This window comes from Geotrypetes seraphini, chromosome 14 (genome assembly GCF_902459505.1).
Source record: "Geotrypetes seraphini chromosome 14, aGeoSer1.1, whole genome shotgun sequence".
In the NCBI taxonomy this organism is placed as follows: Eukaryota; Metazoa; Chordata; class Amphibia; order Gymnophiona; family Dermophiidae; genus Geotrypetes; species Geotrypetes seraphini.
The window spans coordinates 20,054,798-20,082,139 of NC_047097.1; the positions used below are offsets into that span (position 1 = coordinate 20,054,798).

The 27,342-nt window shown below is 42.3% G+C and overlaps 1 long non-coding RNA gene across 1 annotated transcript; it reads left to right on the forward strand.

Moving 5' to 3' along the window:
- Positions 1–2,361: 2,361 nt before the first annotated feature.
- LOC117348470 lies at positions 2,362–26,746 on the forward strand. The gene is made up of 3 exons (XR_004536996.1): positions 2,362–2,392; positions 12,881–12,904; positions 24,395–26,746. It is a non-coding gene; the product is annotated as an uncharacterized LOC117348470 (long non-coding RNA).
- The last annotated feature ends 596 nt before the right edge of the window (positions 26,747–27,342 follow it).

Genomic DNA, 27,342 nt, shown 5'->3' on the forward strand with positions numbered 1-27,342 from the left:
TATGACTAGAATATAATATGGCCAATTTATAATATATTCTCCCATTGAGCTATCAGCAGTAACGGAAAAGTGTGATGTTCTGCTGAGATATGGCTATATACTTAGTTAAAAATAGTCTGTTCTGTTCATTAGAACTGCTTAAGATTCTCAGATTTCACACTCCCTACAGGAGTCAGAGTTCCAATTTCCACGTACCCTGGAAGCATCATTGAATGGAAAAGAATAAATCTTACTTCTTTGGTCTGGTATTTTCCTACTATTCCTCCTCCAACCCCAACCCCCCTCCCCCCCCCCACATACTTCTTAAGAGAAACTGGTCAGTAGAGAATGACACGGGGAAAAAATCTGTCCCCGTCACTGCACCGTCCCCGGCCCACCATCCTCTGCACCGCCCCGTCACCGCTGTTCCTTTCACCGCCCCGTCACCGCCATCCCTTTCACCGCCCCGTCACCGCCACTGCCATCCCATTCACCGCCCCGTCACCGTCCCCGTCTAGCACCCATTTTCTTCCCTCTGCTCCCCCATATTCTGGCATCTGTCTTCTTCCCTTCCAGCGTCTTCTCCCCACTCTGCCTTCCACATTTCCTTTCAGGGTCTGTTCCTCTCTACCCTCTTTCAATGTCTGTTCTATTCCTTTCCACCACCACCCTTCCCTCCCTCCTTTACCATCTGTTCCTTTCTACCACCCTTCTTTCATATCTTCTATCAGTCCCCCCACCATCACTAGCAGTCTCTCTTCTCCCTTACCATGAGCAAATAGAACTTCTGAAAATTGTATTGCTGAGGCATTATTTCTAGTACGCCTTTTTTTCCAGATGGATAATGACATCAATTTTATAATTCTTATTGTCTGCTCTGATTTCATTCACAATTTGGTTTGTGTTTTGTACCTGAGGATTCCATGAGGCATTTAACCTTTTCCTGTCTCTTCTGTGATTTCAAGTTGATTCCTTCAATAATGGAGTCTCAAGGCAGTAGCAGTTTTCTATTTTGGGCTCTTTTGACATTGTTTAAGGGATTTCTTGTACATTTAGTGCTGGTCTTTTTTGATGAGGTCACTTCAGAATCTATTTCCAAGGAAGAGAAACTTTTTCCCTTTCACCCCCTCCTTCCTTGTGTGAGCCGGAACACGCGGTCCCCGCAAGCAAGTAATTTTATATCATTTTCATTCTATTCATTCATAGAAATTAAAGTCTAGATAATGCCAGTCACATAACAAAACATGATTTTACAAAAATAATTCCCTGCACAGTCAAGCCTGCAAGGATTACTATATGTCTTTCAGCAGCTCCCCTCCCTCCCTCCCCCTTACCTTTGTGGCCAAGTCAAAATGATCTACCAACAATAAAATTTTAAAAACACAAAGCACGCTGTACGCAGAGAAAATGTTAATTATCATTTATATTCCGCGGGTTTTCAAAGAGGTCAAGGCAGATGACTTTATGCAATGTCACCTCAGTAACAACTATACAAAAATAGACAAATATTCCCCCTCCCTTTTTACTAAACTGCGATAGCGGTTTTTAGCGCAGGGAGCTGCGCTGAATGCCCCACGCTGCTCTCGACGCTCATAGGCTCCCTGCGCTAAAAACCGCTATTGCGTTTTAGTAAAAGGGGGCCATAGTGCAAAATATAGACAGCAGATATAAATTCTCAAAACGGACACATTTTGATCACTAAGTTGAAAATAAAATCATTTTTCCTACCTTTTTGTCTGGTGATTTCATGAGTCTCTGGTCCTTCTTCTGATCCTTCTTCTTTCTTCTCCTGCCACCCCCCCCCCCCCTCTTTCTTTCTCTCTCCCCCTGGCTCCCCTCTTTCTTTCTGCCTTTCTTTCTCTCCCTCTTGAACCCCTCTTTATTTCTGCCTTTCTTTCTCTCTCCCCTTGGCCCCCCTCTTTCTTTCTGCCTTTCTTTCTCTCTCCCCCTGACCCCTCTTTATTTCTGCCTTTCTTTCTCTCTCCCCTTGGTCCCCCTCTTTCTTGATGCGGCAGAGGGAGGAGAAAGCCGACGTTACTGGAGGGAGGCTTGCTGCTTTCGCTGGGAGGGTCGGAAAGGTTCACTTGGGAGGGGGGGGGAGAGATAAGAGGGTCAGCGGGGGTTCGGCTGGGAGGGGGGAGAAGCGGTCTGCCTCGTTGCTCCAAGGCCTGGCGCCATTACCTTTGTCGCCCCCCCCCCCCCGGTACGCTACTGCTCTCCAGCTCTCCTTAGTTTGCCGGTTTTCTTTTTCGGCGACCGGCACGCTTTCAAAGAGCCGCGCACGCGCGGCAGCTCTGCTGCAACTTCCTGTTTCCGGTTGGGTCAGCGCAGAAGATTGAATACTGAGCAGCCGCGCGTGCGCGGCTCTTTTGAAAGCGTTCCGGTCGCCGAAAAAGAAAGCTGGCAAACTAAGGTGAGGTGGAGAGAGGAAGCTGGTTAAACGATCGAGCCGGCGTGCGGGTAGGCGGATGGGGGTGCGGGGACCGCACGATCCTTTATGCCTCACTGCGGTGACAAGACCATTCACCGCTTCACGGGGCGGTGATGGCCTTGTCCCCGTCCCCGTCCCCGCAGAGGCTGCTAATTTTCATTTCCCGTTTTTGGCGGGTTACCCGTGGCTAAATGCAGTAGCCGCGGGTAAACCGCCACCGTGTCATTCTCTACTAGTCAGCCTTCACCTCTACCTGTGCCATGCCCTATCCTGAATATTGGTGGTGACTTGCTAAGTCACACACAGGGCCGCCATCAGGGCAGTACTACCAGTCCTGCATTCAGGGGCCCGGACGTGACAGGGGGCCCGGGCTCCCCCAGGTCCTAGGCAGTGTTCCCTCTAAGGCAGCGGTCTCAAACACGCGGCCCGCGTGTGGCTCTCCAGGTTTTATGGAGCATCATTCTCTTCCTTTTGGAGCAGCAGCTGGCTCGTTCCTTCCGCTATCCACTCCTGCATCGGAAGCCTCTATGACGTCACACCATCAGAGAGGCTTCAGGCGCGGATCTCGCAAGGAGCCGCCACCCGCGGCTTTGAACGAATGAGCCGGCCAGACACGCTGCTGCTCCAGTGGCGTACCAAGGGGGGGTGCGGTCAACTGTTCTCCCTAGAATGCGGCTCGTCTAGAGCAGTGGTGCCCAACCTGCTTCCCTTCCCTTCTCACTGCTGCCATCGGGGATCAGGTCGGCACCGTGTTCTTTGATCTCCCTGCTTCTCTTCCCTGTGAGGCCGATCAACTCTCGCGGCGGCCCGACGTCAATTCTGATGTCGAGAGGACGTTCTGGCTAGCCAATCGCTACCTGGCTGCCCGGAACGTCCTTTCCGACGTTAGAATTGACGTCGGGCGGTGTGCAGAAGAGAAGCAGGGAGATTTCGGCCTGTTCCCGATTGCGGCAGCGGCAGCAGCCTATTCCGCGGCGGTGGTGGCATGGGGGAGGCAGGAAGGAAGAAAGAAAGAAGGGGGGGGAGGGGACAGGGAGCCAGAAACAAAGCAAAACAATGGGGCACAGAATCAGAGAAAGACAGACATAGAGAAAGAAATAAAAAGTTGGGGGAGGGAATGAGGTCTGGAGGAGAGGAAGCATACAGGAGGCTGAAAGAAGGGAAGAAGTATTGGATGCACAGTCAGAAGAATAAAGTGCAACCAGAGACTGATGAAATTACCAAACAATGATTTTATTTTCAATTTAGTGATCAAAATGTGTCTGAATTTATATATGCAGTCTATATTTTGCACTATGGCCCCCTTTTACTAAATAGTGTTTTTTAGTGCAGGGAGCCTATGAGCGTCGAGAGCAGCGCTGGGCATTTAGCGCAGTTCCCTGCGCTAAAAACTGCTATTGTGGTTTAATAAAAAGGATGGGGGGTATATTTGTCTATTTTTGTATGGTTGTTACTGAGGTGACAATGCATAGAGTCATCTGCCTTGACCTCTTTGAAAAAAACCCAGAATAGGAATGATAATTAACATTTTCTCAGCGTATAGTGTGCTTTGTGTTTTTTAATTTTATTTTTGGTAGATCATTTTGACTTGGTCATTTTAAAGAAGCTCGCAAGCCCAAAAAGTTTGGGCATCTCTGAGCTAGAGCGTTGAAACTGTGTATTTCTATTTTATCCCCCCTTTTACAAAACTGTGGAGCATTTTTTTAGCAGCTCTGATGCTCAGAATTCTATGAGCGTCAGGGCTGTTACCACCGTGGCTAAAATCCACACTACAGTTTTGTAAAAGGGGGAGGGGTTAGTTTGTGATGACATATTCCATACTAGGCGAAGGTGTTTTCTGTGTTCTGTGTGTTTGAAAGACATGGTTTTCTGTTAGGATTGACTATGTAGGATTGATCTGTGCTGGTCTGGCTTGTTTAGTTTTACAAAGGGTGTATTGATGTACTGCTCACTGCAATATGTAAGATGCTGCCTTTTCCTAGGTACTCATGTGTGACGTGTGGTTTGTTACTAAAAATCATGTTTTTCTTACAGATGGGGGGTGGTGCCAAAAAAATGATGGGTCCCAGGTGTTACATATGCTAGGTATGCCACTGTATGTAAAGATACCAGAAAGCTGGCGAAGCAAAAACTTTAAGTAAATTGTTATTCTTCTAAGTTTTGAGTATTTAACCCTCCCACAATCTCACGGGCACTCGTTTCAAGTTTCAAGTTTATTGAGATTTTGATTTAAACGCAATATCAAATATTTTCAATAACAAAAATAAATTTGGGGAAATAAATAAAACAATTTGAACAATAAACATACAAACATATCCATAGATGATTAAAATTACATAAGGAGTACAAGGATAAACTACATTTGTTTAAAAATGCGTCCTCCGCTCCTGCTCATAAATTTGTGGAGTATGTAACTTGTCGCTCATGCATATTTTTTTTTTGCACATACCTCATCAATCCTTAGAGGGAACATTGGTCCTAGGCCACCATAGCACAAATTTCTGTATTATGCTTCTGCTGTGCACAACAATAAACACTGCTGTCATATTTTTTTTTGTCCCCTGCCGATTTCCTGATAGCACCCCCCCAGACAAAAGTGGGGGGGAAGGGGTGCGTGGGGGGGGCCCAATAGGATTGCTCAGTAAGGGGCCCAGAAATTTCTGATGGCGGCCCTGGTCACACACACATAAAAAAATGAAAGAGAAACACCCCTACGAAGCAAAACCAAAGAACACACAGAAGTAGGGATGGACCAAGAACTTTCCAGCAAATGAGTATAAAATATAAAACATAGACCACTATTGAGATGGCTTGGGGAAATCTTAGGATAAGCAGCATAACATCAGTTTACTACTTGGGACCTAGCTAGGTAATTGGAACTTGGGTTTGGCCACTGTTGGAAACAGGATACTGGGCTTGATAGATCTTTGGTCTGTCCCAGTATGGCAATTTTTATGTTGGTTAGCATTCTAATATATAAGATCACAGTGTACTTATAATCATACTTTCAATAAAAATGTGTGAAGTGCTCAGACCCACAACCGTATGGATTAGTATAAAACTAAACCGGAGTTGCCGCTAGGCTATCATAGCATATCACTGTCCCAACTGCCATCAAAGAATGCAAATAAATGAGAAAGCAAAACAAAACAAAACTTATCTGTGATTATCCTGACGGTCGACTGGTCTTGTATGAAGGTGGTAGCAGTGGTCGTGAATATTAAAGTATAGAAAAATGGCTCCTATAGCCGTTTGTGCTATGAACCCCCCCGACTCGAGTTTTGTGGCCTTCATCAGTAGGGGATACTAAATGCAGCTGCAATTACCAGACTAGCTGGCAAGAAAAGGACTAGAAAGACTTAAGCATCTTTCTAGTCCTCTTCTTGCCAACTTGTCTGGTAATTGCAGAGTATTGGTGAACCCTGAAGTAGGTGGTTATCTGCCAAGAAATGGCCCCATGTTGGGTCTATTTTATCTGTCGTCCAAGTGTCGATAATCGAAACGGGTTTTAGATGTATCTAAAAACAGCTTGGGCCTTTTCAATGCCGCTGTACGCCCAAAGCTGAAAGGGGTGTTTTAGGATGATTGGTGAGGGTGGGATTTGGGCGGGACGTGGGCTGGCCTAGACTTAGTCGTACTGCAAGTATAACCAAAAGTTTAACGAGACTACCTAGATGGGACTTAGGCGATCTAAAAACAGGTGTAAGTGCCCAGAAGGTATCCAAAGTGACCAGATAACCACTGCAGCCACAAAGTATAGAACTCCCCCCTCCACTGACCCCCCCCCACACACACCCCGCCTTAAAATCAGAATAAAAATGTAGATACCAGCCTCTAGGACATCAGCACCTGGCATAGAAAAGCCTAGTAGAGCTGCACAGAAGTGGCTTAAGTAGTCTGGGGGTGGGCTAGTGAACCATAGAGAGTAGGACCCAGGCCCATAAGCCACTCTAACCAGTACATTCATGGTGAAACGTGCATCCACCAAAACCCCCCAATACCCTGTTGTACTGCCATAAGGTCTATTGGGGTTATAGACAGGTGGATCTAGTAGGTTTTGGAGGTGTTTTGGGGGGCTCACCATGACCTATAAGGGAGTTGTAGTGAGATATGTGGCACCCTTTTTGTGAAGTTCACAGAAGTGCCCTGTGAGGTGCCCCGCTACTCTGTTGCTATGTCTGAGTGACCAGTCCATCACTTTGCTGACCCTTCCCACATCTAAAAGGTCTTGTTCTAGGTGTTTTTGACTTGGATTATTTTTTGGATGAGAATGGAGTATAAAGATAGACAACTTAGCGATCTCGACGATCAAATGGCTGGACGTACAAGTAGATGATTCTCAAAAAAAGAAATTACAGACGTAGTTTTCGAGAATGGACTTTAAATGCTGCCAACTTTGGGCCCAAAACGTACTTAGATTTATTTTTTAATTATGCCCTTCTACCCTTGTTGTTGGCAATACAGCAGGCAAGGGAGATACAAGGGATTCCTTAAGCAGGTCAGGAATACAAGATCTCTGCTTATGCAGATGATATCTTGCTTCATTTGAGGAATCCAGAATCCACCGTTCCGCATTTACTGGAATTGATAGATAGGTTTAGTAAATTCTCTGGATATAAAATAAATTGGAGTAAATTAGAGATTCTTCCGTTAAACATATATTGTGCAAAAGGATTATTTGATCCATTCCCTTTCCTTTGAAAGAAAGAGGGAATAAAATATTTGGGTATTATGATTCAAAGAACATTGGAAGACACAATGACAGTAAATGAAAAGTCTTTATTGCTAAAAGTCAAAGAAATATGTGAGCATCTTTCTTGGTGGGGGAGAATCCAGACTGTTAAAATGATGATTTTGCCTGTAGTTTGCTACCAAATGAGTATGCTACCGGTTTATTTTCAAGGGTCCTTCTATTAAAAAATTAAATGGTATTCTTACTAAATTTGTTTGGCTGGGTAAAACTGTTAGAATTGCTTTAGTATCTTTACAAAAACCAATTGAGGCTGGTGGGGTAAATTTTCCAAATTTTTATAGATATCATCAAGCATTTATTCTGCATCACGGTATGTATTGGATCCTTCCTGAAGTCTTGGGTGCATCTTCCGGATTGGCTTTATTTAGAATGGCAACTCATGTCCCCATTGCGACTATGTCATATTTTGAGTATTAAGATGCCAAGGATTTATAAGGACAATAGTATTCTTTGTGATACATGGAAAACATTAAAATTCATTGACAACCTAACATCTATACCAATACACCAGTCCATGTGTCAATCTATATGGTTGAACTCAAAGATTCAAATTGGCGAGTTTAAGATCATCTGGAAGCATCGGATGCAGGCAGGTATATGTACTTTAGATGATGTGATATCAAATGTGAAAATGCTTTATTTTTCACAACTGCAACAATCATTTGACATAGCAAAGTCTCAAGTTTATAAATGGTTGGCGGAATTTAAAAGATCAGTATAGCTTGCTGGGCCTTTGCTTACAGACAGATTTCCTAGAGCATCAGGCCACCAAGTGGTATAAATTAATATCGGAATATTTGAACAAAAAACCAAAAACTAGTCTGAGAGATATTTGGAGCATTGAGATTAAGCAGCAGATTTCTGCTTCTCAGTGGCCACAGATTTGGACTTGGAGGATGAGATGTATAGCATCAGCATCTATGAGACAAACATGGGGCTCCTTTTACTAAGGTGCGCTAGCGTTTTTAGTGCACGCAGGAAATTACCGCTTGCTACGCTTCTAGAACTAACACCAGCTCAATGCTGGCGTTAAGGTCTAGCGCATGCGTGTTAAAGCCCTAACGCAGCTTAGTAAAAGGAGCCCATGGTTTTTTTTTGTTACATAGAAGTTTTGGGACCCCTGTTCGTTTGCAGAAATTAGATAGTTCTAAGTCTAATAGATGCTGACACTGTCATCTGGACATAGGGACACTGGATCATTTGTTGTTCTATTGTCCTTTAATACTCAACTTTTGGAGGTCAATATGGGGACAGATTAATACCATACTGGAGTCATCAATTCCATTGACATATGATATGGTCATATGTGGGATGATATTGCATACTAAACCCCCATTGGACCGATATAAGTGTCAGCTTCTCCTTATTATGACCGGGATAGCCATACAAATGGTTATTCACAATTGGAAAAACTGATTGCCTTAGTTTTACTTTTGGTGAGCTAATATATGCTTATGTTATAAGTATGAAAAGATGAACGCTGATATGCTGGGGCACAATAAGTTATTTAAATTAGTTTGGGGTCCATTGACGTCTTTTGTGGCTTCGTTATAGTTGTTTTTATTTTTATTTTTCGTTGTTTAGCTCACACACTTCCAGGGGAGGGTGTGTTTTTGTTCCCAATGGAAAAATTGGATGGGAATGGGGGTTCATTTTCCTGTATTGTTATTAAGTGATTATAAATGCTTATTATGATTTTGTTGGCTTTGAAAAATTAATAAAGATTAATAAAAAAAAAAAAAAAAAGATTATGCTCTCTATGTGTTTCTCAGAGCCTTTTGTAAATTACAGGAGAAATTCAGCATGTTCTAAACTTTATATTTCAATTCTCCATGACCTATCTAAAATGGCCTTTGTGTTTTTAAATTTTTAACAAGCACCGATCTTTTGCCAGATAAGTAGGTCTGGGAAAGAGGACCAGAAGAGCGATAAAAAAAAAAAGAGGCAAGAGTGGATAGCAAGTATAAAATGGAAAAGACAGGTGAAAGAACAGGAAGGATGAAAATGAGTGCGTAAATTAGTGGGTCACCCAAAGAAAAGAGGAAAAAAACTGAAATGGAGATAAGGCATGAAGAAGAATGCAGGGAAATGGAGAAAGGCCGAGTAATAGAGAAAAAGGAATGATGGGAGACTAGCAAACTGTTGTCAAAATATATTGCTGAATCAATTTAGAATATATCAATAATCACAGATCAGAGGTCCCAAAAGAATAAGGGGAAATGCCTTTCTACCCATGTTACCAGAAAGTGGCAAATGCAAAATGCATGATCCACTAACTATGAGCCTCAGAATTTCATGATGACAGTTTGCATCCACCAAGCTATGTTCAGTTTAAATAGTGTTTCCTGGAGTTACTTAATATCATTTCTGAGAATAATTCCCCTACTGAAAGCAAAGATTCACTTAGACTAGGATGGAAGAGAAAAGAAGTTATAGGCATACTGACATTTTCTTTTTTCTTGTTTACCGTAGTAATGTGCTTATGTTGGAAAAAAATAGAAAATTTTGTTTCAGGTTTCCTCTCATTTTTAGCATAAAACAAAAATGCCTTTCAATTTGTTTAAAAATTTGAAATGGTCTCTTTCAATGAAAAACAAACAAAATGAGCCCTGTTTTGCACTCTCCCCAGCCCACTAACCTTGTCACATCATTGGGTTCTTCATAAGACAAGTGATTCCCACTTGTCTTGCCCCAGCAGTGCAATATTACAGAATGGCAGCAGCCATTTTGAATTCTGTCTTAGAATAAAATGGCACCCATGATCTCTAATTCACAGAGCTCCCAAATTAGTTTGGTCAATCAACTATAGAATAAATATACTAGAATCTTTTTACAGCTGTTATCTTAATATACATACATGTAGTTACTGATATATAATTTGATAGTATCTTCTTTCTTCTCATTTAAACTTATAGAAAGTAAGTTAGGGTTAGGGTTAGGGTGCAAAGTTCACAAATAGACACTACCCTTCTTCCACTTAGGCCCAACTGAAGCAACAGCTATTTTCTGCCTGTGACTCCTCTTCAATCATTATACTGATGCTCCTTGGCTGCTGTTGGTATTGTGGTCTCAATAAATAAAGACAGTCATGAAAACAGAACAAAATCCACTGCAAAGTCCAACATAAGGCAACAGCAATGGAAACAGACAAACTGGATGGTGAAAGTCATGTTTAAATGCCTTTATTATAGAAACCAATAGAATGTCATCCTTTGGTTTCTGTAATAAAGGCATTTAAACATGACTTTCTCCATCCAGTTTATCTGTCTCCATTGCTGTTGCCTTCTCTGAATAAATAAACCACTGCTAGTACTATGGAACAGCATTTTAGAAAGGACCAGCATTTCACAATCCATGCTGCCTCAAGGTGTGGAAATCACTGATCAATCCTCTTTATGGGAGTACGAGCAATTGCATCTCCCTGCACACAGTTGTCTGGGCTCCCAAAAAGAGGACTGATAGGCAATTTCTACACCCTGAGGCAGCATGGATTGTGAAACGCTGGTCATCGTCAGTGCGCTTATCCCCCACAAGACAAATAATTTGTATTTTGATCTTCTTGATCCCACACTCCATTACACAGAGCTTTTTTCAATAAACAATGAGGGTTTTATGCCAATGAGATGCTGTCTTATCTTGAACCTGGTTCTGAGGCCTTTTCCTCCTTTTAAGTTTTTAATTAGTTTGTGCATGCTTTGATTTGTATGCACACTGAAGTGAAGACTGTACCTAACACATTGTATGGTGAAAGAGTGTCCATGTTATAGACACCTATGAATTCAAATTACTGCCTTTCTGTGGGTACAACTAAAGTGGTTTATGTACATATGCAGGTTCTTTTTCTGTCTCTAGTGCAGGGGTGTCAAATTCAATCACATAAGGAGCCAAAATCTAAAACATAGGCTAAGTCACGGGACAAATTTTTTATTAAGATACTTAGTGGTCCTTTTATTAAGGTACGCTAACTGATTTAGTGCATGCTAAATGTGCATCTTAAGACTTTTCCTCTCTCTTTTAGGTCCTAGTTCACACTTGCTGTCTAATACCAGCTCTGGCAGGATACTAATTTCAAATCTGACATATTGTAATCATAAACAGAAAATAAAATTATTTTTTCTACCTTTTGTTGTCTGGCCATTATTTAAATCATGTTGGTCCCAATCTCTGGTTGTCTTCTGATAACTCACTTGCCAGGGTCTCCTGTCCATTTGTCATTTTCTTCTTTCTCCATGCTAACCATCCATCTTCCATCTCTGTCCTCCCCTTCCATTTCCTTCCCTCCCCCGGAAGTCTGCCATCTTTCCTTTTTTCATCTCTATCCCCGCAGCTGCAACGATAGACCCCATCATCCCCAGATCCACCATCTCTCCTTTTCTCAACTATCCTTTCATCCAGCATCTCTCCCTCCTTCCCCACCACCCCAGGGTCCACATCTTTTCCTTTTTCTTCCCAACTACCCTCCTATCCAGTATCTTTATCCCCACCTCCACACCATCCCTTGTGTCTAACTTCTCTCCCTTTCTGTTCCTTCCGTCCCTCCATCCCATTATCCACCATCTCTCTCCCTCTCCTCTGTTTTAGACCCATTATTTCTTCCCCTCCTCCTCCCCCCACCTCAGTCTGGCATATGCATGTCTCTTTGGACCCCTCCTTCCCTCCCTCTGTGTACTTCTACACTAGGGCCTGCCCCCCGCAAAGGCCTGCATGTTTTTCCCCTTCTTCCCGGTCTCACCTTTGAGATTTGGCCCTTGTTTCTTTCCTCCCTCCATCCCAGCTTTCCGGTCTCATCTTCTAAGTAGCCTGCTGAAGTTGCTGGTCGGCTGTAGCGAACCTAGCAGGTTGCCTCGGCCTCCGCAGCACATTCCCTCTGCCGTGGTCCCACCCCTCCTCTGATGTACGTGATCATGGTAGAGGGAATGTGCTGCAGAGGTCGATGGCAGCCTGCTAGGTTCGCTACAGTTGACCGACGATTCTCAGTAGGCTGCTTAGAAGATGCGACCAGGAAGCCAGGATGGAAGGAGGGAGGGAGGGAAGAAACGGCGATCCAAATTTGACACCCCTGCTCTAGTGGGTTCACTGCACTAACCACTAGGCTACCCCTCCACTAATAGTAGCCTAAAGGTTAGAGCAGCTGGGCTGAGACCCAAGGGATCTACACTTCTCCTGCCGTATCCATAGGGGTTAGGGGGCAGAACCGGCCTGTGAATATTAAAAAACCACGAATAATATTCGGGCCAGCTCTAACCCACCCCCTGCTTCCCCCCGGCATCCCTTAAGCCTTACCTGGCGGCCTAGTGGGTTTTCGGGGCAGAAGCGATCTTCCTACGCTCCTGCCCCATCGTAGTCTCGCTGAATGCTCTGCGCTACTCCCCACAGTCATAGAGTTCCTATTAGCATCAGAAGCAGCGCAGAGCATTCAGCATACCAGCCTGCACTAAAAAACACTTCTGCAGTTTTGTGGAAAGGGGGGAGGGGGTAAACCAGCAAATATAATGGAGAAAAAAAACATCAATGTCACCAAAATCATAGGATAGCTATAAAAAACCAACTCTGTTATAATAGGGGCGAACCCTCCTCAGAAAAACAAAATTGAAGAGATTAGACAAATCCTAGGACAGGAAAACTTCAAAAATCGGTCAGATTATATAAAATATAGAACAGTTCAAATTGTTCACATACCCTCAACTTATGCTAAATATTAAACTTATGTTTTATAGATTTCCAAAAAGCCTTCGACAAAGGTACCCCATGAACGCCTACTATGGAAACTGAAGAACTATGGGGTGGAAGGAGAAGTACACAGATGGATCAAAAATTGGTTGGCAGATAGAAAGCAAAGGGTAGGAGTGAAGGGTCACTACTCAGACTGGAGGAGAGTCACAAGTGCTGTTCCGTAGGAGTCGGTACTCGGACTGCTGCTGTTCAATGTATTTATAAATGATCTAGAAATAGGGACGAAGTGCGAAGTAATAAAATTCGCAGACGACACCAAACTATTTAGTGGAGTTGGGACTAAAGAGGACTGTGAGGATTTACAAAGGGACCTGAACAAATTAGAAGAGTGGGTGACGAGATGGCAGATGAAATTTAATGTAGAGAAATGTAAAGTCATGCATGTAGGAAACAGTAACTCGAAGTACAGCTACACGATGGGAGGGCTGATAATGGGTGAAAGTACATTAGAAAAGGACTTGGGGTAATAGTGGGCAAGACAATGAAGCCGTCGGCACAGTGCGCAGCGGCCTCTAAGAAGGCGAATAGAATACTAGGTATTATCAAGAAAGGCATTACAACCAGAACGAAAGAAGTTATCCTGCCATTGTATCGGGCGATGGTGCGCCCGCATCTGGAGTACTGCGTCCAATATTGGTCGCCGTACCTTAAGAAGAATATGGTGATACTTGAGAGGGTCCAGAAAAGAGCGACACGATTGATAAAAGGTATGGAAAACCTTTCATATGCTGAAAGATTGGAGAAACTGGGGCTCTTTTCCCTGGAGAAGCGTTGACTTAGAGGGGACATGATAGAGACTTACAAGATCATGAAGGGCATAGAGATAGTGGAGAGGAACAGATTCTTCAAACTTTCAAAAACTACAAGAACGAGAGGGCATTCGGAAAATTTAAGAGACATCAGATTTAGAACCAATGCTAGGAAGTACTTCTTCACCCAAAGGGTGGTGGACACCTGGAATGCGCTTCCAGGGGGTGTGATAGGACAGAGTACGGTATTGGGGTTCAAGAAGGAATTAGATGATTTCCTGAAGGAAAAGGGTATAGATAGAGCATTACTATATAGGTCCTGGACCTGATGGGCTGCCGCATGAACAGACTGCTGGCAATGATGGACCTCTGGTCTGACCCAGCAGAGGCACTGCTTATGTTCTTATGTATTGATGCCTCTGTATAAAGCTCTGGTGAGACCTCATTTAGAATATTGTATATAATTCTGGAGTCCGCACCTTCAAAAAGATATAAAAAGGATGGAATTGGTCCAAAGGAAGGCTACTAAAATGGTGTGTGGTCTTCGTGATAAGGCGTATGGGGACAGACTTAAAGATCTCAATCTGTATACTTTGGAGGAAAGGCGGGAGAGGGGCGATATGATAGAGACGTTTAAATACCTACATAATATAAATGTGCATGAGTTGAGTCTCTTTCATTTGAAAGGAAGCTCTGCAATGAGAGGGCACAGGATGAAGTTAAGAGGTGATAGACTCCGGAGTAATCTGAGGAAATACTTGAAAGGGTGGTAGATGCATGGAACAGTCTCCCGGAAGAGGTGGTGGAAACAGAGATTGTGTCTGAATTCAAGAGGGCCTGGGATAGGCATGTGGGATCTTTTAGAGAGAGAAAGAGGTGATGTTTACTGTGGCAGACTACGGTAGATGGGCCATTTGGCCTTTATCTGCCATCATGTTTTTATGTTTCTATCAGCTATAATAGTCATCAAGATTGATGATGTCTTCATGGTCCAGACTCTCAGGAAGAAGACTTGGTAAGGGCTATTGTTCTTTATTTTTTTAAAACAAAATCTTTAGGCTTGACATCTAATTCTGACCCAGAGGATAAAAATTACTGCAAATCACTTTGCCTTCTAAAAGCTTGTTTATTACAGAAGTTGTTTTAGGAAGTGTTTATAGGCATTCTGCTTTAGTCTATAATTACATTCTCAGCTTAAGTAGCAGTGGGCACAAAATCAAAGGATAAAGAATACTGCATTAAAAAAATTTGTCTTCCTGGGAATCTGCTTCACCTTTCAGGACTTACAATTTTCTTTTTTCATACATAATTGAAATGGGGTGGTTCTGCCACATAGATCAAAAAAAGTCTCTGGGCCAGGTGCAATTTGTGAGATGGCAGCAAACCAATAAAGTCAGAATTTAGCAGTGATGCCAAAACATAATAGGCATGGGGTCATTTTGCTTTGGGGGAGTTCAAATCTCACTTGAGAAAATAACTCGACCTTGCATTTGTGTACATAATGAAAAATATACAGTTCAAATCTTCCATTTGTGCAGTTCCAAAGGGAAATAGACTTCTGCACTGAACTAAGAAAGGGGCCATAGCTCTTGAAAACTAGTCGTAAATTAAGGCAGGGATTCTCAACTCAAGTCTTGGGAAACTCTTACCTACATTTGAGATCACAGCTCCAAGAGTCAGCATTCCTATTTGGCAGTTTTCCCCTTTTAACCATTTCCCTTTCTACGCCTAATCCAAGTTTCCAAGTTTATTATTATTATTATTATTATTATTTAAAATTTGATATACCGTGTAAATATCTATGCGGTGTACAAAAATATAAAATTTTAAAATTCTAGGGAATTGTATATTGAAACGTTAGACAAAGACAGAACATTCGAGCACATGTGGAAAGGGCGGGGGGGTCTAATGAATTTTATCCCAGTCCCTAGGACACATCTAGCAATTATTGTTTCTGGATACTGTATTGTCATACTGATGCCATTAGACACACCTTAAAAAGCAAAACACCCCATTAAATCTGGCTTTATTCCTCTGTTCAGTACTCCCTTTCCCACTTCAGGAGAAGCCCTGTTCCCAAGCTGTTCCCTGATCCAGCACAACTCTTGGAATCTCAACCATTTATTAAAATGAATAGTGTTTAGAATGTAAATCATTAGTTTATTTATTTAATTTAAAATTTTCGAACCCGCTTATACCTAAGCGGTTTATTTAAAAAATACATAATCAACATAAAAATAACACAGATATAGATAAATGGAAAAATACTTCTAAAACATTTACAATCAGAATTTCAACTTCTCCGGTAATGCATAAAAATAAAACAAAATACAAGAAGATAAGATGATGCCTTTTTTGAATAAATGATACATTTTTTGACTAGTTTTCAAAGTAGGCTTCAGTTCATAATAATAATAACAACAGCTTATATACTTCAGGACCATGAAGTTCTATACGGTTTACAAAGATTAAAAGAAAGGTACAAATAGATTGAACTTAACAGGGTGGAAGGTAGAGACTAACAGCTCAAGGGATCAGTTATTGAGAAGAAAGAGTTGTACAAGTCAACTGCCTAGATATTTCAGGAACAGATATGTTTTTAGGCGTTTCCTGAATTCCCCATAAGTGGTAGGCGTAAGCAATTGTTCTAGATCTTTACCCCATAATGCTGCCTGATGTGAGAAAAGGTGTTGATGGTGTCTTTTGAGTTTACATCCTCTAACTGGAGGGGGAACGAAGATCGAATGTGAACTTCTCTTATGTCTGTTGGCTGAGAAGGAGAAAAGGTCAGTTATGTATTTAGGAGCTAGTCCATATAGTACTTTAAAGCAGAAACCGGCGAACTTAAACTTTACGCGTGCCTCCATCGGAAGCCAGTGCAGCTGTCAGTAGTAAGGTGTCACATGATCAAACTTCTTCAGCCCGAAAATCAGTTTGACTGCTGCATTTTGCATTAGTTGTAAACGTCGCCTATTATTTTGGGAAATTGCTAAATAGGCTATGTTACAGTAAACAAGTTGACTCAGAATGAGGGATTGTACCAGGATACTAAATTGCTGGCATATCAAAATATGCTCTAATGGATCGAAGTTTCCAGAGAGTGAAAAAACCCTTTCTGATTAAGGAGTCTACCTGGTCCTTCATGGTTAAGCACTAGTCTAGTGTTACATCCAATATCTTCATAGTAGACTGAATAGGATAACTAAGGTTATTGATGCATAGCGGTGTTTTGGTGTCAAGTGGGTGTGGCGAAGCTACAAAAAATTTTGTTTTTTCTGAATTTAGTTTCAGTTTGAATTCAGTCATCCATTGCTCCATTAAATTTAGTGCTTCTGTCTTGGGAGTAATTTCCGAGAGAGAGTTAGTAAATGGAATAATGATCGTAAAGTCATCTGCATAACTGAACAATTTTATCCCTAGCTGGGTCAACTGCGCACCTAGTGAGGACATGTAGACATTGAAAAGCAGTGGGGATAGTGGTGATCCTTGCGGTACGCCAGATGGATTGCTCCAGGTATCGGAGAGATCGTAATTGAAACGTACTTGATAGGTACGGGACATACTTTTGTATTGATTCCTTTTGAACTAGTGTTAGATAAGTTGATTTTAGAAGAGTAGAATGTTTTACGTTTGTCTTTTATCAGTTGTTTGTAGATTTTTATGTTAGATCTCCAGTTGTTACGGTCTGACACTTCTATTTTTTTCCAAGTTCTTTCTAGTCGTCTTACTAGTTGTTTCATTTTTAGAAGTTCGGCGTCAAACCATTTGTTATATTTATTTGCGCAGCTTGTGCTATTTAGTTTAGGGGCTATTTCATCTAAAATGGCTGTGCTAGTTTTCGTCCAGTGATCCCAGAAATCGACTTCTTCTCCTATTTCCGCTTGTAGTTCATATTGTGACCAATATTCTTCTGGGTTGATACGACCCCTCTTGTTTTTCTTTTTATCCTTGGGTGTGTTTTAGATTTTAAATGAGTCCAGATTAATTTAAAATAGTAAGTAAAATGGTCAGACCAGATATCGTGACACCAGGTGCCATTGAGTAGAGAGATGGCAGGGTCTAAAATATCCTTTGTGGACATAGCTACCACATCTAAGTGATGACCTTGGATTGTAATTGAGTAGAGATAGAAAGTTTTTAAAGTCTTTCGTATCTGGATTGTCCTCTTCATCTAGGTGTATGTTTATGTCATCTGCGATGATATTGTAAGAAGGATTAATTGAGTTATGTAGGACAAATTTGCAAAAGTCCTCTTTGGCTTTTGGCCAGCTTTTCGGTGGGACATAGAATAATATGCAAGATAGGGATCTTCATAAGGTAGCAAAAAATATATTGTTAGTTTGATAAAAAGGCATCAGTTTTATCTTCTTTACTTTAGCCCTCTTTTACTAAGCCACGGTAGAAGTTTCTACTGCAACCCAGGGTGCTAAATGCTCTGATGTTCATAGGAATTCTATGAGCATCGGAGCAGTGTCGAAGCATTTAGTACCCGCAGCTTAGTAAGGGGGGGGGGTTATTCCTAGTTATTATCTTTAATATGGACTAACAAGACAACCACACTGTTTTATCCAACATGTGGGGATTCCCATTGATCACACTGATTTCTGCTGGACGATGTAGAACAATACATGCAAATAATAATTTTATAAAACCTCCAGAAAAACAAACTTGACTTTTATTCAGCTGATCTTAGTGCTAAACTCTCTCTAGATCAGGGGTTTCAAAATCCCTCCTCGAGGGCTGCAATCCAGTCCAGATTTTCAGGATTTCCCCAATGAATATGCATGAGACCTATTTGCATGCACTGCTTTCATTGTATGCTAATAGATCTCCTGCATATTCATTGGGAAAATCCTGAAAACCTGACTGGATTGCGGCTCTCAAGGAGGGACTTTGACACCTCTGCTCTAGATAAATACTGATAAACAGCAAGGACATTTAACTAATTACAACAACAAAATAATTTATTTACAAAGATAGAATATAAATTAAAATGAAAACAGAAACAACTAGGATTTAAAAGTTACTATATGTATAAATGTTTAGCATGTGATAGAATAAAAGCTTAGGTTAAAATCATTTAAAGACTTTAGAATGACAGACTTCAAGTATCAGTTAGAAATACATACAATTCATATAATAGAAACATAGAACATGACGGCAGAAAAGGGCCACGGCCCATGTAGTCTGCCTACCCTAATGGCCCACCCCCTAACTACCTCCATGAAGAGATCCCACATGCCAAATAGAAACATAGAACATGACGGCAGAAAAGGGCCACGGCCCATCTAGTCTGCCCACCCTAATGGCCCACCCCCTAACTACCTCCATGAGGAGATCCCACATGCCAATCCCATCTTTTCTTAAAATCTGGCACGCTGCTGGCCTCAATTACCTGTCGTGGAAGATTATTCCAGCGATCAACCACCCTTTCGGTGAAGAAATATTTTCTGGTGTCGCCATGAAATTTCCCACCCCTGATTTTCAACGGATGCCCTCTTGTTGCCGTGGGTCCTTTAAGGAAAAAGAGATCCTCTTCCACCTCGATACGGCCTGTGACATATTTGAACGTCTCGATCATGTCTCCCCTCTCTCTGCGTTCCTCGAGTGAGTACAGCTGCAACTTACCCAGTCGTTCCTCATACGGGAGATCCTTGAGACCTGAGACCATCCTGGTGGCCATTCGCTGAACCGACTCAACTCTCCGCACATCTTTTTGATAATGCGGCCTCCAGAATTGTACACAGTATTCCAGATGGGGTCTCACCATGGATGTGTACAACAGCATTATGACCTCGGGCTTACGGCTGACGAAACTTCTACGGATACAGCCCATGATTTGTCTAGCCCTGGATGAAGCTTTCTCCACTTGATTGGCAGTCTCCGTGTCTTCGCTAATGATCACCCCCAAGTCACGTTCTGCTACAGTCCTTGCTAGGATCTCACCATTTAGGGTGTAAGTCCTGCATGGATTTTTGCCGCCAAGGTGCATGACCTTGTATTTTTTGGCATTGAAACTTAGTTGCCAAGCCTTTGACCAATGCTCCATACTGTCGGGCATCGAGCTTTTGTCGGGCACTGTGCTTTCATCTGTTGTGCGGTTGTCTACCATGTTGCATAGTTTGGCGTCATCGGCGAATAATGTAATTTTACCTCGAAGCCCCTCAGCCAAGTCTCTTACGAAGATGTTAAATAGGAACGGGCCCAAGACTGAGCCCTGCGGCACTCCGCTGATCACCTCCGTCGTATCGGAGAGGGTACCGTTTACCACTACCCTCTGAAGTCTACCTCTAAGCCAGTCCCTAACCCAGGAAGGATGAGAGATGGCTGGAGAAGCATTATGGAAAGGAGAGAGTGCTGGACAAAAGAGCATGGAGTAGGTTTGTGTTGGATGGAAGGGAGAGACAGAAACAGCAGGAGATGATGTTGTAAGGAGAAAGTGGGGCATCTGAGGAGGATGGTTGGGGGTTCAAATGAGAGAAAGAAATAAAAAAACCACCTACAGGAGAGGAGAGGGGAGGGGTTGGAAAGAAATAGAAAAAGAGAGACACATCCATGGGGGAGGAGGGTTGGAGGAAAAGAAAGAGAGAAGCACTAAAAGGATACAGAGGATGGGAAGTGGGACCAAAGAAATTGGTGAAGTGTGGACGGGGATGTGGGTGGAGTATGGGTGGGGTCATGTCTTCTCTTTTTGTTCTTCATAATTATGGTAACCCTAGACCCACCTAAAAAGCCAATGAACTTTGACCTAGATATTCAAGCCGGAGGCTGGATATGGCTAGGGTTACCAGATTTTACACTAGTAAAATCCGGACCCCTAAACCTACCCCCAGGCCCGCCCAGTTCTACCCATCCCAGTTACACCCTAGCTCCACCCCTAACCCTGCCTGTTCATCAGGCAGGAAGGCATCCGCGCATGTGCAGCTGCCCTCTCCCAATGCAATTTCTTTTCAAAACCCGGACAAAAGAGGACATGTCTGGGGAAATACAAGATTACTGTAGTCCACAGGATGTAGCTTGGCTACCTCCCATGCGCTGAATATCAGGCCCAAGGATAGAATTCAAGAAAGCATGGGAGAAGCACAGAATCTTTGAGGGAAAAGAAGGGATTGTGGAGCTGAGCAGTTGGTGTGGGTGGGCAAGCCAGATAGGCCATATGGTCTTTTTCTGCCATAATGTTCTCTGTTTCTGTGTTTCTATGACTATAGTAGAGATCCAGAAAATGAGGGCAGGACATATCAACTCAGGAGAGCTGTTCCATATAGCACAACAGATGGAAAGCTCAGTTGGGAGTTGGTGAATAGAGAAAAAGGACACAGACTCAGTACACAGTAGCCTAACTCCTATTGTTTATCAGTAAAATGTACTCAGAAGGAAATGAGACCTTTTATATTTACAAAATCTTACCAGTCATAGCATCAGAAATCATCTTTGGTTCAACATAACTAGCCTTTTTCAATTGAATGCAGCACAAAATGGTTCCTGTTAATATCAAATGTTTTGATGTGTATGTCAATATGGGGGTCTCATTTTATGCCAGCGATTTATTGGAACCATGAAAAATTTCTACTTTTCCAGCCAAATTTTTCAATCAACCCCAGAATGATTCTATAAAGCACCTTCTTCATTCCTACATGCTTTCACATGGCACCCACATGTTACAGCCTCTGAATCAAAACCTATAGCAAGTCCAAAATGTTCGACATACCCATGTTTTGGGAAGCAAAGATGTAAACAAAAAAAATAGTCACATTTATCCAAGAAGCACTTTACAACAGTGTAATACAGAGTAATATATCAGCAGAAAATGTTTTAAACTTTCAGTACTGGAACTGAAGTTTTATCCTGCAAGGTTTTAAGTATAGAAGGTTATACTTTTTCAAGTTTCTTTGATGGACTTTTGACATTTCATTTTGATGGGACTTCGGTGCCGAATACAAAGAATACTTTCCTGTCTACAGTCATAAGGCAGAATTTATCATTGCCTTCTAAAAACTGATCTCTTTCCTGCCTCTTTCATAATTATAGCAAACTTTTGAGTGGAGTCAGCTGGCAAGCAGCGTAACAGGCATGTCAGGTTGCTGGTGATAATGTCTTATTTTACAATACAATATAGAAAACTGTCCTTTGAGTATCAGAATTGTATGCACTGCTTCAATGTGTAAAGATAAGATAAAACTACAGGAGAGGCAATTAAATGCTTAGATCATATTAATAAAAGCATTCGCTGTGTTTACTGCTGTGTTATCATCAGCCACAGCATTGAGCAGTGTATTTACTTCGCAAACAGACAGACGGTAAATTCAATACCGGATTAAGGAATCATTTTATGGAATATGGTCCAGTTTGTTTTCTTTTAGACTTTAGACCTTGCAGTTAGAAATCTTACTAATTTGGCAGGGAGGTGACACAAGGCATTTTTTATGTTCATAACTTTATTAATGAACAAACAAAGTGAAACACCAAGGAGTCCAAAGCACCTTTAATAAAACATAGAACAGTCCAAATAATGACAAGTTGCTCTCTGGGAGAGCAGGCTTAATTCAAGGCAGTCACTTTCTTTCAATTTAAACAGTCTCTTTCGCTTGACACGGCTCTCAGCATTTTGGTGAGTGATTGTTTTATTTGCTACAGCTCATTTTCTGTGATTAGTTTTCTTTTCTAAACATCAATCGCAGTGGCGTAGCGAGTGTGAAAGGTGCCTGGGGCAGTGGCAACCTTCCCCAGCCCTCATCTCTGCCCCTCGCTCCTTCCCCAATTCCCCCCTGCCACATGAACATAAGAACATAAGAATTGCCGCTGTTTGGTCAGACCAGTGGTCCCGCGGCAGCTCCCAGGTCAAAGACCAGAGCCCTAAATGAGATCAACACCCTTTCCTTTCCCCATCCCACTAGTTGTTCACTGCCACGAGCAACAAGAATTTCAACGTGCTCTTCTCGACCCCATTGTCTCTCCCGCTGATGTTACTTCACCCGGAATCCAGGCATCTAAATTTAGAGGTCTTTTATAGAATGTAGTCTTTTCGGAGTGGCCTACCTTCTCATCTCTATTTCTCTCCTTCTCCTATTAACTAGTATTATTGTATTCTGCCTAGACGACTTCTCGATAAGTAGTATATCAAGTTCTTAATAAAGCTTAATGAAGCTTGAATGTAGGTGCCTAGTTTATGGAATATTAGCATAAATACAGGGCAGGATTAATTTGTCTAGGACCCCTACACACACAAGTCCACTGGGCCCCCTGCCCCACACCGCCCCCTACCCCACCAACCATGCCCCTGCCCCTCCCCCCATTTATTTACCCATTTTCTTATTTGCTTCTTTATTTCCACTTTTATTTTAAAATTCAAAACAAACAGTGCCAGTGTACAGTTTTTCTTCTAAACATGTTGAAGAGCACGGGTCCAAGCACCAAACCCTACAGCACTCCACTAGTGATGCTTTTCCAGTCTGAGTATTGTCCATTTACCCCCACTCTCTGTTTCCAATCCGCCAGCCAGTTTTTAATCCATGTGAGTATTTCACCATTGATTCCATGGCTCGCAATTTTGCGAAGTACTCTTTCATGTGGAACCTTGTCAAGAGTGGAGAAAGAGAGGGAATTCTGGAAATAGTGTGATGCATGGGGAGGAGCCTAAGGCATCTGAGTCAGTCAGGATCTTTGGCCTAAGGCATCTGAGTCAATCAGAGCCTTAAGCTTCAGACTCCTCTCTCTGAATCCCATGTGATGCATGGGGAGGAGCCTGAGTCAGTCAGGGTCTTTGGCCCTTCACCGTACATCACATGATGCACCAAGGAGGGAAGGTCTGCCATTTTGGATCGGCAGGCCTTGAAGATGGAATCACAATGCTTCCCTTCTGCTTCCATCTTTGAGAAAAGGTACATGGGGGAGGGGTTTTGAGGGAGCATCTGGTGGCAGGAGGGAGTGGGCATTCCTACTGCTGTTTCGCTGCCAAGGTTGGAGGTAGTCAATATGGCAGGAGGGAGTAAGCAGCCTTCCTGCCATTTTTTCTTGTGCAGGGGTGGTGGCATGGCAGGAGGTCCCATTAAAACAAAAAAGATTTCCCCTGCTGGCTCTGCACATGTGTGAAAGTGAATCGGATGAGAGCGTTAGGGATTATGGCAAACCTCTGCATGAATCATTTGCTCTTTATGAATTGGCCAAAACTCGGATCGGAGCAGACCCGCATGGTATTACCGATCTTCTTTAGTGTATCTGGGCCCTAGTTTCTAGCAATAACCCACATAGGCATTACCAGAGATACAGATGGACCTGCCTCAGTATGACAGTATATTCTTTGAAAGTCTTAGATAACTGATCAATTGAAGCTTAAAGCCAGAGGAATTGTGGTTATTGTGGCATGAGAGATACAGAATATAGAACAGAGACACGCACCAATGCCTAAACCAGCATTTAGAAAATTACATTTATTTACATAATTCAAATGTGTTTACAAGGAAAATGTTCAGAGAATAAGAAAGTAAGTATTGCTGGGCAATGTTATCATAAATGTAAACATAATGCAATACTCTCTGTCTTTATTGCTATGATTCTGCCCAAAACATTACTTTGCATGTCATCAATGCTTCCCCCTGTCTGCCACACAGCCATTGCAACAGACAAGGCTGGAGCAGGTCAGGAAACATCTCTCACAGAAGACACAGGGGGAGACCTAGGAGGGGACGATGATCAGGTAGCCTTTTCTACACCTAAGCATGACATGTCTTTCTGCTGTCTTTCTCTATCTAGTCAGAAGGAGGCATGGATGATGCTGAAGAAGTCAGACTGGCTTCCATGAATGATTCTCATGTTGTTGGGACTTGCAGAGCCCAGCTGCATGATGCTGCTGGCGTTTATGTGAAATGTGTTCACTGGTGGACAGCGACGGCGATTGCTGTGATGAGTCTAGCCAAGGACTGAAACAGGGTTCAGAGATTTCTGCAGAAGCAATAGCCTCGGCATCAATGGATTCCTTTAATTCATCAGTTCTGGCTATTCAGTGGGCTAGTATGTGTAATTCTATATCTATAGTTCCCTCTATCAGCTTGTCTGACTTTCCATTGGACAGACCATAGCTTATTGGTTTTAATACAGCACTAACTTCCCCTGTCAGATCCTCAGTTGCTGACTGCAGCTCCTGACTTGTCTGCCTCTACATGGATCAGACCTTAGCCTCTTTATGCTAATCTGTTAGAAAGATATTTTCTGCTGGGTTTCTGGTCAGTTACATCCCCAACCAGTATTCGACTCATGGGTAAAGAGTGGGGGTGGGGGTAAGAGTTTAAATGCCACTCTCCCTTCAAACAGTACAGACCAAAGTGCATCCCTTTCTCTGTTAATATCCATGTGGTCCAGCATCTCCTACCTCTCTCTCTCCCTTCTCCTCCCCTTTGAGCATCAGTTTCTTGCCCCCCCCAACTCACCCATCTCCATTTGCTCCTTCCCTTACTGACACCTAAGTGGTAAGGGTTCAATTTTGAACAGTGCTTGCATATTCTCACTTGGGAGCAAGCCTAGCCAGTCAGAATTTCAAGATCATCACAATAAGTAATGACAAGATGCTGCAATATCTTATCATCAGCCCATAATAAAAGACCTTGTGATAGCGACAGTTACAATAAGATAAGTTTATTAGTAATAAGCGAAAGGCAATTCATATAAAATAGCAAAGTACAGCATATTGGCTACAAAGGATAGCAAACATACAAAATAGCAATCTGATGTTCTTTTGGATCTGACTCTTCTCCTCCTTCCTCCCCTTATGCCATACAGCATGTCCCTTATGTAAAAATATTTGCATAGAGTAAAAACTCATTATATGCAAATCTGTTTCATGATTATTCATTGTGCTGCTCCTGAAAACCAGACTGGCAAGGTTTGCTATCAGAAGAGGGTTGAGAAGCACTGATTTAGAAAACAAGAATGGAAGACAAAGACAGGAAATATGCAAATTATTTTTGCTTGAGGAGGAGGGATTTGCAGTATTAATATGCAGTGACAGACACTGACTGTAACCCTGCGGGGACATACAATAGATGAACCCATATTGTAACTTCAATCAGTGGCATAATAAGAGGGGGTGCAGGGGGGGCATCCGCCCTGGGTACCGTGTTGGTGGGGGCACTGGCAACCCTTCTCTCCGCCCCTGCCTCTTCCTACTTCTCCCCGCACTACAGGTGCACCCCCTTCCCTTCCCCCTTAACTCTAGTTGTTCACCGCCATGAGCAACAACTTTAACATGCTCCTCATAACTGCATCATCTCTCTCCTGCTTTATGTCACTTCCGGGTGCCGTGCATGGGAAGTGATGTCAGCGGGAGGGACAATAAGATCACCAGGAGCACATTGAAATTCTTGTTGCTCACGGCAGTGAACTAGAGGTACGGGGAAAGGGAAGGTGGTGTGCCTGCGGCAGGGGGGATTGGGGAAGGAGCGAGGGGTGGAGATGAGGGTGGGAGAGGGGCGCCACTGCCCTGGATCTCTCTCACCCTTGCTACGCCAGTGGTCTTGATGAACTAGAGGTAAACTATGTTATTCAGATTGAAGTAGAATTACAAGATTGTGGATGAGAACGTTCTGTTCAGAGTATGGGAGTGTTTCCTTCCTACAGTTCTTCAAGTACAAGATATTTTTCATTTGAAGTTTGCTCAGATTTAATCTAAAAATCCTAAGAATGAGGCGACTTAGTCCTGGATAACAAGCTGATCCGGACTCATTGAATAACCTAAGTTGATCTGGACCCAGACAAATCAAATTTGGCCTGCAATAAACCCAAACCAGTTCTGCCTTTCTTATGCAAACCACACACCAATGTGTTTTAGATGAAATCCAAGCTGACTCAACCATCGCTGGTATATATCATTTTATTGTGGAGTATTCTCTTCTCTATCTTTTTTCTGAATAGGATTTCTGCTAATATGTAGAAACTAAATGAGATGAACAGTCAGAGGAGCAGCAAAGAAAATCAAACATCAGGCACTTAAAAACAGTTTCTGCTCTCTAGAGCATTGAACTTCAAAGTCTGTAGAAGCTCGGTTTAAATGAAAAAAAAAAAATTCTGTTCCATGTTATTGCGTTACTGCTCATTCAGCCTAATGTTTCAGTTTGTGCCCATCTACCAATTCTGTTATTTCTCTGGACGGTTGTTCCATCTTTTATTAGGAATGACAGCTCTGTTATTAACAAGAAAAAGAAACAGCATAGAAGAAAAATATAAGCTGCCGAAGAATGTGGAAGCTTGTTCTGAAAATATAGCAGAATATCAGTATCTGCAATGAATTTTATACTGAAATGGTTTATTAAAACTGACACTGGCATTATAACAGCCACCAATTATTTTGTCATTTTGTTGATTTCAGTCATTGTGTCGATCTGAGTTAAAGTGAGAAAAATTAGTGGTGTAACCCACATTCTTAATGTCTTGATAAATAAGTGGCCTATTTTAAGCTATAAGTAACATTAGTCTCTCTGGTTTCAAGCTGTTTGGTACCAGCAGCCATTTTGACAGTAACAATACAGTATATAATGAGTACTAATTAGACTGGGGTTTAGATTTAAACTTCTCTTTTCTAAAGCAAAGCTTAGGGCGCGTTAAATATTCAGGTACATGAGCTATTTTCCTGCCCAAATTGGCTTACAATTTAGTTGTACCTAAGGTCATGAAGGGTGAAGTGACTCGTTCAACATAACAAAAAGCAT